This window comes from Ranitomeya imitator, chromosome 1 (assembly GCF_032444005.1).
Source record: "Ranitomeya imitator isolate aRanImi1 chromosome 1, aRanImi1.pri, whole genome shotgun sequence".
NCBI lineage: Eukaryota > Metazoa > Chordata > Amphibia > Anura > Dendrobatidae > Ranitomeya > Ranitomeya imitator.
Genome location: NC_091282.1, coordinates 196184656 through 196198012, shown reverse-complemented (window position 1 = coordinate 196198012; position 13357 = coordinate 196184656). Strand labels below are relative to the sequence as shown.

General features: G+C 40.7%; 1 protein-coding gene across 5 annotated transcripts in view; it reads left to right on the top strand.

Annotated features, from left to right (window-relative positions):
• The first annotated feature begins 517 nt into the window (after nt 1-517).
• Nucleotides 518-13357, top strand: part of SEMA6A (semaphorin 6A) — a 339475-nt gene continuing 326635 nt past the window's right edge. For all 5 annotated transcript variants that reach the window (XM_069753296.1, XM_069753304.1, XM_069753286.1 and 2 more), the window contains exon 1: nt 518-928. The gene's annotated coding sequence lies outside the window, so the exon portion shown is untranslated. The remainder of the gene's footprint in view (nt 929-13357) is intronic.

Sequence of the window (13357 nt, the reverse complement as noted above, 5' to 3'; positions counted from 1 at the left end):
TGCTTTTTGCAGGGTCTGCATTAGAGCTGATGTTTAGTAAATATTTGTCACCATTAGGGTGGAAATAAAAAAAAAGAAAACTCAATCGGCTAATGGAAAAAAAATAAATAAATCTCCTGCGCTGCATGTGTTTAGAGGAGATAAGGGATAATGGAAAATATTTGCCTTACAAGCAGTAAATGCACTTTCAAATATAATAAATATCATATTACTTACTGCTGTTTCCTTTCTGTATGAGAACTGGCTTATCTCTGCAAAATGGATCGTATGCAGAATATTACTCAGTCATATCTATTTTATTCCAGGAGTCAGAACTAAATGGGACCTCTTCCTGAGCACAGTCATTTATTCACTGAGTGAATAGCTGAGAAATGTCCTCTTGTTCTCAGGGATAACTTTGCTACTAACCCATGAGATCTATGGGAATGCTGGTGTTTGCAGTGTGTGTGACACATGGGCAGGGGAGGTGGGCAGGGATCCACTCCAGATTTTGCCAGTGCCAGTAGCAGAGGAGTGAGGAGCAGGGAGGAGGAGGCTGGGCTTGTGAGCAGGGAGGCTGAGCGCTCCTCTTCTCCCAAGCCAGTTCACTGAGCAGCCGCAGCCAGTGTGTGTGTGCTGGGGACCAGGAGAGATCGCAGGAGTTTGGGTGACCACTGTGCCCCTCTCTGCCCAGCACCCTGATGTGACTGGTTCCTGCATGCCACTGCCGGAGCCCTCACAGTGGAGTCATTGTGGAATTTGGCTTGGACCAGGAGGAATAGCAGTCTCTGCATAGAGAAGAAAGTGCAGCCACTGTGTCACACGTGTAGTAATGACTGAGGATTGCACGGGAGGACCCAGTGGATTGGAGAGATCCCTCTCAGTGGATTACTAATGGGACTGTACATGAGCTAGCCCTGACTCTGCACTGCTCCTGCATGTTCCCAAGGTAGGCTCCTGCTATTCTCCATGACTAGTGTGTGCCCCCTGATGTGTTTCTAGGAATGAATGAAGACAGCAAGGACTGTGATATCCACCATCCCCTATCATCTCCATAGAGACCTACTCTACCTCTCCAGATTTTGGGACCTATAAGTTATGTTAATTCTTTTTATTTATTCCTTTTCTTCATTTTTTGGTTAATACCTCCCAAATATTGGTCGTGCTCAGTCCACAGTGGGGGGGGGGGGGGGGGCACGGGCTTTTCTTCTCTATAGATCTCCCCCCTTGTTGGCAGGAGACTGGCTGCTCCCAAAATACAAAGGCAGGGATGGTCTGGCCAGATCTTCTTCCTCTTCCATTGTGAGTGAATGGCTTGGAACCAAGCGTGGAAATGCGAGTGTTAAAGAAACTTGTGAGTGGTTCAGGGGTAGCTAATTGCTGCTGTCTGGGGGTGAGGGGTGGTGGGCTCTACAGCAGCGCAGACCGAGGCTTAGCAGAAATGAGGGGGTCCTAACAGGGGCAAGCCCCTCATTTTCCCCCATCCCAGCCCCATTGCTTTTCCTCATACATTCCCTGACCATGGATGTGCCAGGCTTTACCCTAAACCTGCATGTTGGGAAGTTAAATGGAAGCTGAATGAGTGTTTAGCCCTGGCACACCCACCCATGCATCTGCCTCATTCTAGGGCAGCTCATACTATCAGCCATCGCAATTAAAAGGAGGTAACTTTGTGCCAGGCAGACATAATCCAGTCAGCCTAGAAAAATCTGATTATGACATAATGTAATAATATTGTGTGCACCCTAAATCCAGGTCATCTGCAGTGCACTTTGGCTCTGACCGGGGAATGTGTGTGCAGGAACTTTGGATGTTCCCCATGGTCTGGTGGGTGTCCACAGGGTCATCCAGAAACATGCCATAGTGTCTTATCATGCTGGCCAGTGTTCCAAATGTAGAATTTAGGTTCTGTGGGTGAACACTCCATTCCCTGTGCTTAGGTGCAGAATATGATCATGCTAGATAAATATCAGAGAGGTAAAATGCCAGTGAGGGGCTGTCAGATGCATCCAGTGCCCGCATGCTTGGCTTTCCCATGTGTATGAGGGGCAGTCGGCTGAGAGTAATGCTCTCTAAGTGCTCTGGCTGTGAATTTGGAGGAGACATAGTGGGAGCTCTGGGAACCTGGCTGTAAATCCCCCCCATGTGTTGTTTTTTCCGACTGCCTTCTGGAGCCTGGTTCTGCCTGGTGCATTTGGGGTAATGGAGCAGAAAGTCAGGGAGCTGGTGGGCTGCTGCCCTCCCATGGGGGCCCTAAGGCAAAATGAGATCATTACTACCAAATGCAGGATGGCATTGGGGAAAGAATGGGTCACCCTATGTCATTAAATGCTACAAGCACAGTTACTCCCGTATCATGCCTTAGCGCCACGCACGCACCCACTGTCAATAATACCATGGCTAATTTTGTATAGGATTCTGTAGCATGCTTTGATTTTTGGTGTAAGCTAGGAAGGCTATCATTCATTGGTACTGCCGGGCAGTGAAATGGTGGCAATCCAAATACTGATGCTTAATGAAGAAATCTAGACAAATGGCTTTACTCCAGTGCCTACAGAGGGACATTAGTGACTGCATTACCATGGATTTTGTCTTTCAGTCAGTTGCTAAAGTAGAAAACACACGTGGTGCCTTGAAGATACAAAGAAAAGGTTAATTGTGCCAAACCTCTGTGTCTGCTGTATGTCTGCGGTACCTAGTAATCTGGACACCCAGTGGTTTCACTGCTCCTAGGACGTCAATTGTGCCCACAGCAGAGAAAGTCTTAATGGCCGTACAATAGAAAAGTGCTTATTTCCCTTACGTGTGCTTCTGTTTTGAACCGCTCTGTCAGGAGTCATTTCTTTATTGCTTTGGGAAGGTTTGATTTGTCTTTCCCATTTCCAAACTATCAAGCATGTAAAATAAAGAAGGCTCTGTTTAAATCTCCTCTGGATCAATGCTTTGCACTTAATACCCATGCGGCCATTTCAGTCCTCTCTTTCTTTATTATTGAACTTGGATTGAAAGCATATTTTGCCGTGTTGTTGGTTATAAAGGGAAAGCCCAGGCACTGATGATAAAATATTAATAGCATGTATAATGCAGGAATAAAGTGTTTACTGTATGTTTATTACAGGGCAGTCAGCTAAACTAGAAAGGGCATACCAATATAACTGCCTGGTTACCCCTTCCTGTGCTGCTTTCTGTTCTCCCCCAGCTCAAGTCCTATAAAAGTCAATAATTAACTTTAACCAGACAGAACTGTGTCTCCAATCTTCAGAGGTAGATGCCATGATTAGGGTTTATCTGGAAGTTGGGGGTCTTGTGCAGTCGTGTGAAGTGTAGGCAACGTTTATATTGGGAATATTGTCCTTTTGTACTTTATCTGTTTTATATATTTATTGTTATATGGCTTATTATGACTTTAATGTTATTTAACTGGTGCCAACGTATCCGACTCCAGAAGTGATTGCCCTCATTTCAAAGTAACATTATACCTAGAGTTCTCAAACGACATAAAGTCAAGAAAAGTAACTTTAATTTGACCTAAAAGTTCACCAGTTTGTTTGGAAACCTCTTATCTCCAGTATTGCCTGCTCTGTAATCAGCCCATGCAATGCTTTCATAGCTAAATCCGAGTGGACCTGAGGGTTCTGCTGACAACCTGCTAGAAAGGTTTCATTGAGTAGATGTCTGTATAAATGATCACACAGGGGTATTGACCGCTATATAGGAGAGAACCTTTCTACACTTGGGTTTAAGCGTTGCACCCCCCAAGGAAGTCTTCCAGTTGCGACCACAGCCTGCCGATCACAAGTCTCCAGGCCGCTAAGATTGTTTAGGTTTGATCGGTTGAGTGATAAAACTTCAGAAAGCTCTTCAGGATGAGAGCAAGGATGAAATGTATATCTGTGTATATGTCTTCTTTTAGGACACATGGATTTGCAATACATAGCTACTTAAAGATAAAAGCAGACCATGGCTCTTTCCTGAGATGGTAATTGATGTGTGGGAGACTTTCTGCTAAATTCATTTAGTGGACGGCGGTCTTCTAGGTTTAGTAGGTGCCTATATCGCAAAAGCAGTCAGCGTGGATATCCTGTGTTCTATCCAATAATGCATTTGTATAAATGAGAGCAGATTTGTTTGTTTGGTTTCTTGAAATTGTAAAAGTAACTTCAATGTCAGCACTGAAATGACACATGAATGGGGCAGCGTAGACAGAGACGTCGACTGCCGCCCTGTTTTCCTACCCTTTGTTTGTCTGTCATTCATCATTATATCAAAGAGAGAATTTATTTCATGGTAACACTTCACTGGAAAGGGGCCATGTTGGAAGCAGATGAGAAAATACAACACCCAACCTGATTGTATTGTCTGTTCTGGTTTTAAAAGACACCGCATGGGACGGCAGCCCCTATAATTTTATATCTTTTTCACTTTCAATTACAGATAATTCATAAGAAGGCAATATCGGCGCCCGGCAGCAATGCCTACAGCTGATTTGACTCGTTTCAGCATTGTGTACCAGCAAACAAAGCCTATAGAATGAAATGTAGGTTTTACCCATTGAGTTGTCTGTGGCTCCCCTGTTGGCCGCACAGTGATTGTGCAGTGATGGATTACTCTTCACTCCATGTCATCAAGCTATTTCTCAACACTATTCCTTTTGTGCTAACTTTGTACACCTTTTAGTTAAACAATGGCTGTGATCGGTAATGAAGTTGTTTCATTAGGTATTACATGTGAGTCCATTGTCCTGTCTAGTTAATGAATCAGTGAGTGTTTGATTGGTTTTCATCGCTGATGGAGTCCAGAGCATTTTTTTTCTTCTTGCTCTATTTCTGTTGGCAGCTAAATGAGTTAGTTAATTGGTAAACTCGGTGGTCTTCTTTTGGATCAGGAACCCCTCATTTGAATAACTGAACACATGTATTCCCTTTAAATTCCAAATACCAGAAAATGGATAGACCGCCATGCATTGCTGACATCCTCATTCATTATTAGATGTGTCAATTTGACCATTCAAGGTCCTACTTTGGACTGATCATTGCAGAAAATACCCAGGTTAAAGCAGCCATACTGAAGCCTCTGGAGCATTAAGTGTTGTCGTACAGAGTACATATTTAACTTTTTTACCTTTTTTATTTTTGGTCAAATACAGTCTGTAGTATATAAAGGAATTCCAATATCTCTCATTCATAACAAAATATTTTTGCTACTGTGATACAATGTCAATGAAGCAGTCATTCTATTAGCTGACGTACCCCAGTGATATCCACAGTTCTGCTGGATTGGCGGATGTATATATTATAGTATTCTGTACATGGAGGTTAGCCTTCCGTGTTCCTATGAGAAGTAATAGAATCTCTAGGACATTTGTTGCTTTATATCAGACTGGTTATTTCAATGCAGACATCTTTTACCATCCAGGATAAAAAACTTAAGGGGTTCATGCCCACTTACCTAATTAATGGCTAGTTTCACTGTCGACACACGTTGAAGGGAGCTAGCCTTTCAATGTAGCAGTGATAAGTTGATTTATTTTTATGAAGATGATCAAATAGAAAGAAATAACTCATAAAATGCCAAAAAAGCAACACTAGGCTGATAGTCTTGGATCAGAGCATTCGTATGTGGCTAGAAGAGTAGGTTTTACACATTACTAAAGTGGCTATTAGGAGACTTGCCATTTATGAAGGCTCATAATTGACTAATTGGGTAATTTTAATCACATATACCCATATGCTATGGAACATATTTTTGTTAATATGCAACCAGTTTGCATTCTGTGGTTATGCATTATTGGCAAGGTGTTGTAACCTGATAGCGTTGGCCCAGTGCTGGCCACTAGAGGCACTATGTAGTTACTGCACTGTTCAATGGGTTACAAAACCTTAAATTACGTATTAACTATTAAATATATTTTATTAAAAAAATAGCTGCAAATAATAGCGCTTTGTAATATTCTGCAGCAAGCAGCAGAAAAAGTATCAAATATCATTTTCTTTAAATAATGGTAAATGTCAAATTTCTCATACCAGGTTCTGGTTTAATCTTTTGCAAATTGACATTCTATTATATGCTGTAATTTACGTTCTAGTAGATTTGCATTCATGCATTAAAAGCTTCAGTCTTCATTAATTTTAAATAAGACGTAAAAGACCCTCCAGCGATGAAGGCCTGGCATCCGGCACTGGATTTGTACGGAGTGGCATAAGTAGGATCAGTGGGCAGCAGGAGAACTCCATTCATCATAGCTCCGGCCTTGTCGTCATACCTCGGTAATTACCAGAACAAAGGAGTAATTGACTTTGTGGTTTCTGTTTTTCCACAATAAACTTGCAGGTTTTGGTATGTATTTCTGATTTATCGATTGCTGAGATCCTTGATTGCAGCTGACATTGCTTCGCATGCTTTGCTCTTTAGTTAATTCTTCAGATGACGGCCTATCTAGATGGTATGCCTGATCTTCATCTATTAATCATGGAACCTGCTTTCTTATGCGGTTGCCATAGCGGCGGTGCCTCAGATAGTGTTGGGGTGCCCTGGGGAAGGCTCTCGGTATAGTAGGACTTGCAAGCCTTGCAGTTATTTTGGCAGTAGCAGAGCTTGAAAAGAACAGAGAGCAGGATCCAACATTATTCAGTATTGGATTAAAAGAGGCAACTCCTAGATGTGTCTCTGTGGACCTTGTTATGTGAACATCCAGCTGATATGTATTTTTCTGGGATATTTTTTTCCCTTTGTTCTTGCGAAATGAAAAAGGAAACACGGTTCAGAGAGTAGAGGTGACTTTAATCTATCAGCAAGAACAGGGAACGTGTTTTATCACTCCCAGTGATAAATGTCCAGGCTAATGACAGAATTTAGGCCTCGCAAGGAAATTCAACCACTTTTGTTGGGTAAACAGATTACAGTCGAAGCTCTGTTATTCATCTGCTCTGTGTTTACTCTGAGAATCCAAAAGAAGAGTCTGGTGATGCTTTTTTTTAATTTATTTATTTTTTTATTCAGTCCTTTCCCAAGACTGCTGCACAACAACAGGGTAGAAATAGTTAATTTAATCCTTGACTGATCTTACCCATTATTTTACGTGAATGACGCTCATACACAAGCCAGTTAATCTAGTTATTATCTTCTTAAGTCCGGGCATTAACTGGTGTGACACATACCATAATATCCACTGAGAAATTAAATCATTTGCCTTTGCTTTTTTTCTTCATGGCGGTGATGGATTCATGAAACATGGTTTTCCTATATTTTGATCTCCTTGGCCATGTGTTTAGAGATATATTAATGAATTCTCACCCCCTGCTGCAGGCAGCTTGCCATCTGCTCCCATTTCAGAGACCTTAACTTAAATGGGTAACGTCAGTCACTCCAGGTGTAATCGGTATGGATCCCATTGTTTTTTTTTCTTTCTTTAGGATGTTCCTTTAGGTGACTGGCCTTATCTGCCAGAAGGATGAAATTACATAGGGGAAGAAGGCTTTTGCTCATTCATTCAATAACTGCTTAGACACTCTCCATTACCGAAGAGATAGGGTTGAGTGCCGTTCTAGAAGTATAAAATGGAGGCTGTAATCCTACCTCCTAGGTCTTCATGTGAACCATACCCATAGTTAAATCATCCATGAACAACATTTAACTATTCTATTATTTACATATGTTTTGGAGTAACTAATTTTCCTCGTACCATGTCTTTTTAAATTGTCTTCCTCCCAAAAAACACATGTGGCTCGTGACACGTATCTCCTATTTCAAGTCTTATGGCGAGGAACATTTTGTATACATTGAGTATTGAATAGATGTTTATTGGTCCTTAGTGTAATACTTCTTTAGACTAATGGAAGTGCCAGGCCTAATGTTAGATCGCTCAAGGTTATGGATGTCACCGTGTAAATACCAAGAATCTGAGATTTTTCAAAGAAAGAGTCAAAACCTCTCAGCCATTTCCTAAATACTTTTTTTTTTGCTAACATTGAATGCAATATATTCTACTCAACAATATAAGGCAATTAAATATGTTAATTTACTGTATTGGGATGAATGACAGCAAATGTAGAATATATCAAGGTTTCATGAGTTCCTGAGTTAAGAGGGCCCAAAAATGGGAGACTCTTAGAAGGACATTTATAAGAACATATAATTTTTTTTAAAGGTAGACCTCCTAGAAGAAAAGGTTCATCCTGTTGTGAAAGACTGATTCACACATCCATGTGTTGTGTTCCATACTCCATACATCTCATGACCCAAACTTGACACCCTCATACATGCCTATGAAACTGTTGAGTTTAGGTCACACGTGAATGTGGGAATGCAGTGTACTTGGGTCACAAAGGTAAAATCTGTAAATTTGTGCCATTCAACAATTTGTTCACTTTATTCAAGAAATAAAAAATGTGTCGGGGACAAGATTTTGTGGCTCTTATTAATATACAAGAATTACCAGATCTCCTCCTGCTCTTGTTGGTGTAGCCTTCCTCACAGCTCTCCTTTTGATCAGGGTCATTTGGATGTTTTGGGTTGTCATTATGATTTAAAAAGAGAAAACACAGTAGTTTGACAATAAATGGCTTCACCCAACCACTAACCATGAGTGGAGAAAAAGTTTTGGTGTTATCATTCATATTCTCTGAAAAAAGGCCAAGAAAGCAAAAATTCTGCCGGCGTATGTAAGCCTTTGGGCACAACTGTATGTGCTTCCTGTAGGACTGATTCTGTAAGTAAATATATATGATTTTTTTCTATTTTTTATAGACACATGGGCGTTTAAGAAAAAGTTATCCAGCAATGGACGACCCCTTTAAGGAATGTTCTGTATATTTCATCTGTGTTCATTTGCACAAAGTTTCTAGTTCTTGACAAGGTGTTCAAGGGTATTTCTTACCAGTTAATTAAGCAAAATGGTGATTGGAGTGATAGGTTGATGTGCGTTGTTATGGAGTATTCTGTTCTAAGGACAAAACAGGAAACACTATCCATACGGCATGCTGAATTACTTATGTTGTATTTTTCACCTAAGCGATCATTTACAAGTGGATCAAATCTTATTTCCACTCTTTAGATTTTTTCTTTTTAATTGCATTGTATTCTACTTTACTTTTAGAGTGCCATTCAGGAAAACAACATGGCCTTTTACTTGTAAAGGTGGATTTTAATTGCAATCTTTGACTTGTTAAATCATATGCTTTTGTTTGTTGCGTCTGAATGTTATTCCAGCACTCACCGGCGAGCCTGTCGATAAATATTGAATTAGTAGTTTGAACTCTATATGCAGAAAACAAGTGATTGACTGTGAAATGACATATTCTGGCTTCACGAACAGCATGCATGGGAGAAACTTGTTATTTTATGGTATTGTGCCTCAGTAGTATAGGACAGGCCAAATATGGAAATTCTTGGAAATGGGAATGTAAAATAAACTATTCATTTTTATCACTTTGTAAGTACACAGCTTAGGAAATGAGCCAGTGAGAGATTCTCAAATATGTATGTAAATGTTTTTGGAGATACGACAAAGTAGTGTGAATGGAAGAAGAGATTTTTTTTTTTCTGGACTTCCTTCACTAATCTTATTGAAGAATGCTTCAGTCAGCCATGGCAGACTGCAATGGTTGCTTATGTGGAATAATAGACATAAATATTAATAAGATATCTTTTTGGAGTTTTAGATTTTCTCTCTTAAAACTGGTTTAATTCGTCCGACATTTAGGTTCCGAGTATGGGCCATAATGTTAGGACCAGTTGCAGGTCTCCTGGCCCAAAATCAACAGCCTTATCTAAGATTTGAAGGCCCTGGAGTAATAAATCTACATGTTGTCAACAGAGTGTGCACAATAGGCTGATACCTTATGGAGGGAGAGTGGGAAAGTGCTGGTTATGCTCACTCGGTGGAGTTGAGACAGGCTATGTAGACATGAAGAAAAACAGCTGCTGCTGCCCCATGGCTGGTGGATAAATTCTCCTGGAGATTTTGGATCCAGTTGGATGAAACACATAAGATGTGCTGTGCTGCTGGAGTAAACTGATTCTTCAACAATGATGATTAAAAGGTTTTTTATTCACAGCACGTTTCAACGCCGCTACACGGTGGAAATGCGTTTTGAATAAAAAAAAACTTTTTATCATCATTGTTAAAGAATCGATTTACTCCAGCAGCATAGCCAACCTTACATGTTTCATCCAATTAAATGAAGTAGAGGTTATATTAGGAGATACGTGGCCGTTGGGACATTGAACTTCATATGTGGACCATGAATGTCAGACATCTAACACCTGACTGACTGTTACTGTTAAGATTAGTTGCTCCTTAAACTTTTAAGTAGGTTATGTAAAATTATAAAAAACTATTGATTGGCTAATTATAGTGTATACTTCTGGTGGAAATAGTGCAAACTGTGTCTACAATCCTTTTGATCACTGCAACCTACTTCACATACATATAGTTCTTCAACTACATTCATATTAGACTACATTGACAGTGTTATCATTATGGAATGCAGAGCATATTCGGGAGGGAATGAGATTCGTCAAAGTAGATTCTATTAAAAATTCCTGTTAATGTACCTTCACACTAAACGACGCTGCAGCGATCCAGACAACGATCCGGATCGCTGCAGCGTCACTGTTTGGTCGCTGGAGAGCTGTCACACAGACAGCTCTCCAGCGACCAACGATGCCGGTAACCAGGGTAAACATCGGGTTACTAAGCGCAGGACCGTGCTTAGTAACCCGATGTTTACCCTGGTTACCATCCTAAAAGTAAAAAAAACAAACGCTTCATACTTACCTTCCGATGTCTGTCCCCGGCGCTCTGCTTCTCTGTACTGGCTGTGAGCACAGCGGCTGGAAAGCAGAGCGGTGACGTCACCGCTCTGCTTTCCGGCCGCTGTGCTCACAGTGAGTGCAGGAAAGCACAGCGCCGGAGGACAGACAGCGGAAGGTAAGTATGAAGTTTGTTTTTTTTACTTTTAGGATGGTAACCAGGGTAAACATCGGGTTACTAAGCGCGGCCCTGCGCTTAGTAACCCGATGTTTACCCTGGTTACCAGCGAAGACATCGCTGAATCGGTGTCACACACGACGATTCAGCGATGTCAGCGGGAGATCCAGCGACCAAATAAAATTCTGGCCTTCTAGCCCCAACCAACGACATCACAGCAGGATTCTGATCGCTGCTGCGTGTCAAACTGAACGATATCGCTAGCCAGGACGCTGCAACGTCACGGATCGCTAGCAATATCGTTTAGTGTGAAGGTACCTTTACTCCTGCGTCCATCCACTTGTTGACACTAATGGTGTTTTGTGACAAGAAGTCTTTCATGTCAGGTTTCTAGACATGTCAAAGTAGATAAATGCTTCCATATGTCACAGTTACTTCAATATAGTATGAACTCTCAAGTGCGGCCACCACTCCATCAATTAATAGTGTCCTGTTCACCATTAACCTCCAGATCAATGGAGTTCTCTGCAGTTGGATCCCCACAGAGTTGACTTGTATAACATCAGAAAACCCATTTAGGTCCAACGAGCAGTTAGAGGTCTTTTCAACTCTTTATCGCTGGGGATACAATGTTTCTTCCTTAAAGTGGTTTGAGTTACTCTTATAGTATTTTTCTTCAATCAATATATTATTGTATGGCAATGCATGTATTATTTGTAACATTGGACATTGTAGATATATATTGGCTTATGCTATATTACGCCTTCGCACATAATGCTTCTGCACTTACCATTGTAAATCTGGAGGCTTCAAAAGAAAGTGCAATATTTTAAAAGCAATAAAAGGGGATAATGTGGCTTTTATTGTGACTAGCTACTCTAGAATCCCAGACGCCAAAACTCTTTGGGGAGTAGTCTCGTACTTTTAAGCACCACAGCAGTGTTTCATCTTGCCGTCTGACTTTACCATAGCCTGCAATTAGCACCCAAACCTCAGCTACTATGAAAGGAGAACATGTGCTGACTTATTCTGCTCACTGTGCAATGTATGAATGAACTAACCTTGGAAAATGGATCTGCCTTGGTCATGTTACAAAAATAGCAGAGCTGATCAAATCATCGTCTTGGCAGGGCAGCGTCATGTGTGACCCCTTTTCCTTTGCATCCTCCTTAACTGTTGTACATTAAATATGTATGTGGTTGTGTGGCGTACAATGCAACCATTTATTTTCCAGGCTCTACCCATTGAGTGATCTAAGTACTGTAATGTAGAGCTAGTCGTGCAAATAAGACAACTGCAACCAAATAGCTGATAAAATGTTTTTGCGGGGGGGGGGGGGGGGACAAAGAAAGTGGATAGGAAACTCAATCATCCTATTAAGAGGTGACATCCCAAAATATAACCTGGCAACATATGAGTAATTTATATGGCATATATATTGCAAACACTGTGAGAATCAGCCAATAACATAGTATTTTTCAGCTACTTCATATTCTTCCACTACTTTCCACTCTGTCTTTGCAATCAAGGAAAGTAGTCTTGTTTCCATCAATAAATTCATACCTAAGAGAAATGACACACTTTGGGGGCTATTTTCCCTATAGCTATGCTAAAAACTAAACCTAAACTTGGTCTCTTAGAAGGGCAGTCAATTAAGATGGCAAGGATACATAGTATATAATGGAACATTAAATCCATCACATTTGGTCCAGATAAATGGGTAGTCTTTCTCAAAGAGGTGATCTTTTGGAGAAGGTTCACTGTATCAGCTAAGGACATATCCTCACAGTTCCCAATCATTTAATTCAGCTATCTTGCTAAAAGAAAAAACTTAAAGGACCTGTCAAGTGCCATAAATGTCATTTTTAGCTGGTTCAGGAAAGAAATATATCTTGGTACCGTGTTAGCCAGTAGATAGAAAAATATTTAGAATTGAGAGTCCTCAGTGGTTGATACCTAATTTAATGGCTAACTGAAAAGATGGTAACAAATTGCAAGCTTTCGAGACTACATAGGACTACACCCATGGTAATTCTGCTTCATGTCACCTGGCTTATCCATGGTGGTTTTTTTTTTCTATACGATCACCCATGGTAATTCTGCTTCATGTCACCTGGCTTATCCATGGTTTTTTTTTTTTTCTCTACGATCACCCATGGTAATTCTGCTTCATGTCACCTGGCTTATCCCTGGTATTTTTTTTTTTTATATATACGATGTTGTGCATAAATATGTGATTCTTCAGAATTTGTTTTAGTCTTTGCCTAATGAAGAGACGTATGTAGTCTCGAAAGCTTGCAATTTGTTACCATCTTTTCAGTTAGCCATTAAAAGGTATCAACCACTGAGGACTCTCAATTCTCAATATTTTTAGCTGGTGTAATTGCAGCTGTTCTGCTCAATCTGGTGCTGTTTTTCATTTGCTCCTGTGCCTCCGCAATCCCAAGA